Below are 5366 nucleotides of genomic sequence, written 5' to 3' on the forward strand. Positions count from 1 at the left end.
TTTTGGAGGGGATTTTCCAATTCATTGAAGTGGTTCACACTGAAATAGTCCTTAAAAAGATTAATAAATGTTATACTACACAATATCATCTTGCCATTTGTGTGCTACTCTTCATATCAATGTTTGGCTGAATTCTTGGCTGCTGTAAATCATTTTAGCTATGTGGATGGTTAGTTGCAACACATATTTAACTTTTATATATTCACATGTGAAACTTATCTTTCTTAGTACTGTGTGTCCAGTGTGCTGTGGCTAGAAGGAGATCTAGAAGGAGAATCTTGGGGTGTTAAAGTTATCTATTAGCATTTAAGTGCATAAGGAATACCTCTTTCTAACTTGGGCTAAGACCCCTTCTGGGGAGGGGAGCAGGGGCAAATACAATTCAATATTACTTCTAATCTCTTCCTTAATGTTACTATGATTTAAAATATCTTCTGTCTAAATGAGAGCTGGGTCTTAGCATGCTTCATTTTAAGATAGGAGTTCAAAGTACTTATTTAATGTTAATCGCTTTCAAGCTGGTGAAATCCCATTGATTTTTATTGGCAGAGAATTTGCCATATTCTGCAGTATTTGAGGGTTGACAGATTGAAGATCCAACCTCTGCCAGTTGGCTTGGAGGGAACACCAAACCCTGGATGTACGTAATCTTGTGGGAATCTTCCAGACTGCTTCTGGAAATCAGGAAACATTTCCCTGAACTGCTGATTGCTGGGAGACTATACCGCAGGAAGGATAATTCACTTGCTTTTTTTCTGTTCCTGAACAGCTGTTTCCTGGACATGGCTGGAGACAGGGTACTGGCCTAGAAGGACCTTTGATTTGACTCATTATGGCGGCTGCTGTTTCTCTGTGAAGTAATAGCCAGTTGGAGCTATGCCTAATAATGGTTGGTAAAGGAGGATCCAGACAAATGATACAGCTGGGGATTAAGAGAGGTTGCATTGATGAAGAGTTATGGAAGTGGTCATACTTGACTGTTGAAATGAAGCTTAAAATTGCTGCTGTTCAACAAATACTACTGCTGTTCAACTCATGTTGCTGGCTAAAATCTCCCTTGATTTTTAAGGTCTTAATCATATTGCTCTGACAATCAGCAAAATGGCCGTATTATGTGGACCACAAGATGTCAACAAGACACACCCACTGTCCACATTTGGCAGATTATTTTTTCTAAAAAGTGAAATAACAAGCTCCAAGAGAGCCAAACCAAACCCAAAATGAAGACAAAACCAGAAGGACCATACAGATGGGTGTGACACTGTGTCTATTATTTGAAACAAACATTTTTTTTCAACAGGTCTCATGACACACTTGTCCCAAACTGGAATCTCTAAGTCATCAGGTTTATGGTAACAAATGACTCAAAGTGAGCAACTCCTTCCCTTCTTCTGAATGTTCTGGTTTCTTTAAAATTTAACTTCTATTGTGAGATGAAGGGAGAAAGAAATTGATGCTTGTCTAACCTCAAACCTCTAATGCAGAATTCCATTATTGGTGATGGATAGCATGTTGTGGGTATACTAACTGCAAAAAGTTTTGGTAAGGTTGATGCACACCTTAATTCAGGCTTATCTCAGACACACTTGGGGCACCTAAGTCCCTCTTCTAAAGGACATGAAAGGACATGTGCTTCAAAGTATGAGGACTAAAGCAATAGGAGGGTCACCTGAAAACATGACTGTTGTTAAGAATACTTTCTACTTACTTTATCACCTATCGCATGACTATCAAACAGCATAGGCAGCTAAATCTTTATAACCTTCCTTTTTGTGCTCCATTGCTAATGCAGAACCATTAGTCAATTCCTGTTATTAACTATTTAAAGACATTTTTTATTATTCCAGAATATAAATCAATAGTATAGTTGTTCATAACATCTAACAATGAGTTTCATTTATAAAATGGACTCTCAACTCTTTTTTTCTTCTTGATATTAAAATATTAGCTACAACAAAAATATCTGCCTAACTTTTTGAGTTAAGTATCTCTTGGGGAACCTCATCCAGTTTTTCAAATCTGCCACAGATTAAGTATCACAGCACTTGCTTATTTCGAGTTGAAATTTCATGGCAAGGATGTTATTAGAATGTGTGGGATCTTCCTTTCTCATATACTGGTGTCTTGGAAGCTACTACTGTGTGCTCTCCACCTTTGGCCATAGAGAACAGAGTTGGTAAGCAAAACTTTGCATCAGTTCATGACATGCGGTCAAAGTCGCATTTCAGCAGGCACTAAAAAGGTCTTACTCTGTTTAAGTTGGTTGACATTCAGGGTTGGAAATGAAATCATAAAAATGATTCCATATTACATATACACTAAAATGCTCTCTTCTGCAATAACTTCAGAAAGGAAGTTTAAGTTTGCTTTAATGCATGGTATATTATTAATGACAGCTCATCTAAAAATCCTCATCTATCTGGAGGAGGCTAGAGGGTGTTTACTCCAAGCAGACATTCAGAACTGATAGGTAAGCAAGGCACTTCAACTTTTTACGTATTGAAACTTTACATAGAATTTCTGTCTTGTATCAGCAAAGCTCATTTGTGTGTTTTCTTTGAAGAGGCTTTCTGTTTTACAAATTACTTTTTTTTTTTTTTTTTTCTAATGTCTTATCCAATTTCATGATTATACTATTGGATCTCAAATTCTGTTTCTCCAGTACCATTTCTTCCTATATTAAATAATTATTGTATTTGTGATTATAGGTGTCCCAAAAAAAAGTGCTGAGAAGTGTGTGGGCGGGTGCTTTTCTGGCAAACTACTTTCTAAAATATGTCTGGGCACGTTTAAAAATGTATTTCAAACGAGCCTATGAGACTCTATCATGGTCTAGGGTGATCCTGTCAGGTATCATGTAAATACAGTTCTATAAAAATGAGCATTTGCCATGGAAGGATATAATTTTCTTCTTTCCTTTTAAATTTTGTATGAGTCCTTATTGTCTTTTAGAAGCATCAGTAATAACCTAGTATTCTTCCCGTGTGCATTACTGGAGATGTCTTGGTTTTTAAGGTATTCACTGTATCTTCTACATGCATTAAAAAGAAAAAAGACCAAGTTATATAACATAACATGTAGATTACATGTTGTGCCAGACTACATTTGGCACAAGCAATCAGACTGATTCACTGTGATGAGTTATTGTGAAGTTCAGTGGACATGTGATAAAATATTATGTAGCTACTTGTCAAAGAAACTTGCAGCAGCACTCTCGAGGTTCTTCTTGAAAGGGAAGGGAACACTAACAGGGTCATCTGGCTTAAAGCTCTTGGTAGTGAATAAATTCTGAAGCTCAACTTGTGTCACTTTTGCGTTACTTCACACTCTGAGCATCAGTGCCTTGCTGGCCTCTGGGTTTAGCTATGATGCACCAAGTCTTTTGCCCACGGCAAAGGGTAACAGGGGAAGTTGTGTTGACCTGATTTCCACATTTCAAAGCTGCAGCTTCTCTGGCACCATAAAGCTTCCCAATGGACTGAAGATGTAGCCTCACATCTTAGTATGACCTTCATGTGAAGCTGTCTGTACTTGTGGGGCAGTCCTTTCTGCTTGGTTGTTGCAAATCTCACTCTGTAAGGGAAACCGAATATTATTGGTGACAGCCGGCTCTGATCTTTTTGTCTCCTACTTCAGACAGTGCAGTACATCCAGTGGTGATCCTCCTTAAAGGTTTTCAGAGTCTGACTGCCTTTCAGGTATCATATGGTTTCTTTGGGCATAGAAAATAAAATTTCTCTCAGCGGCAGTAAAGACTCGCTGTGCTTTGTAGATGAAGGACTGATCACTTGATGTGGTTGGGTGCAGGAACAAATATAGATGGGAGAACACCCAAGCTGTCTTGGAAAAGGGTCACAAGATCCCAGCAACCTATTGCAAGCTGGTGAATGACTCAAGGATATGATGGCATAAACCAACAGTAATGACTTAATGACTTTATTTTTACATGATTGGCAAAACTTTAGGAAAGCTGAAAGAAATGCTTTTAAATAGTAGAAAGAGTGGTTTTCTTTTGCTTTCATTAACTTTGGTGTATGAGTATGCATTTCCTAAGGAAGATGCTCTGTATTTGCAGACTAGTGCACTTGCCAAGTACTGCTTCTATTAGAATAGTAAATATTTGTTTTTGATTGAAAGCCCAGTAAATATTTGTGTATAACCCATATGAATAGTTAGGGGCATTTTAGAGCTACAGCTAAACAGACACAGCCCTGCACTGGCCTTTCTGGAAAGCTTTCCTCTTTTTCTGACAACTAAGTCATAGTTTTGTGGGACAGAACCAGAAATGGCTGCTGTGCTCTCTACCTTCCAGGGATCTGGAGATAGGAGCCATGCAAAAACACACAAAGATGATCCCCAAATGCTCAGACTTTTCTGAGCTTGAATTTTGAGAGGTGAAATCTTGATGCAGCTCTCTGTATTATAGGCTCATCTGTAATTGTAATATTGGTTTATGCTGTAAATTTGGTGTTTTGTTTTATTTATTTATTTATTTTTGATGGGGAAGGAAAGTGGCAGGACAGAGGGGTGGTTATCTGTGATGCACTGTGAAAGGGCTGGTTGCTCCTTATTCTTTAACTTACTCTGGGAATCCTGGTTCTTTCGATGTGTTTCTGCTTGCTTACCAGACATGCATATTCTCTTCTACTGGGGTCTAAAAGCTTTTGTTGGTGTTTTTTTTTTTCTTCTCTTTCTTTCTTTCTTTACAAAAATGGCTCTTCTTCCATCTATACAACTGCTGCAACATTAACCATTTGTGTTTAGCTGTAACTTTATATGTGGTTCAGTTTTGTTCTGAATTCTTCTTTGTGGCATCTTCACAGTGGCATAAATAATGTAATCAAAATGCCTTCTTTGTTCTCCTGCTTTAACAGAAGCCCAGAGCTCTCCCCAGAGTCATTAAACTGATGTTAAAACTGGGTGCAAGTCAAGCTGTTAGTGATTTCCGTTTCTGCTCTTAATATGCTGAGGAAGAGCTTATGCAGTAAGGTTAGTCTGCTGCAGTATGGGTTCAACAGCAGAAATACAGAAAGTGCTGTCATTGTGCTGTCATAGCCCTTGCAGGGGCATGCAGGGATGGTCTCTCCTCCTGTTTGGGGAGTGTAAAAACTGTGGGAAGCGTAGAGTAGGGGATCAAGGATGGGAGGGCTGGGAGTGTTACTAAAGAACAGTAAGACTGAGAACATGCATGTAACACTGAAATAGCAGCTCACTCCTCAGTATCTGTGTGCAAGACTTAGTTGAGAAGAAAATGTTCCACGCACATTCTTTCTTCACGCTTGTTCATCACAGGGCTTATTCTGTTCCTTAAAGCATTTGGTGATGACCTTTGTCTTCACAAGACTTGCTCAAAGATGACTTCTCTT

The 5366-nt window shown here is 38.5% G+C and overlaps 1 long non-coding RNA gene across 1 annotated transcript; it reads left to right on the plus strand.

Moving 5' to 3' along the window:
• Positions 1-3802: 3802 nt before the first annotated feature.
• Positions 3803-4921, plus strand: LOC121068685. The gene is made up of 2 exons (XR_005819032.1): positions 3803-3919; positions 4875-4921. It is a non-coding gene; the product is annotated as an uncharacterized LOC121068685 (long non-coding RNA).
• Positions 4922-5366: the final 445 nt, after the last annotated feature.

This window comes from Cygnus olor, chromosome 3 (genome assembly GCF_009769625.2).
Source record: "Cygnus olor isolate bCygOlo1 chromosome 3, bCygOlo1.pri.v2, whole genome shotgun sequence".
NCBI lineage: Eukaryota > Metazoa > Chordata > Aves > Anseriformes > Anatidae > Cygnus > Cygnus olor.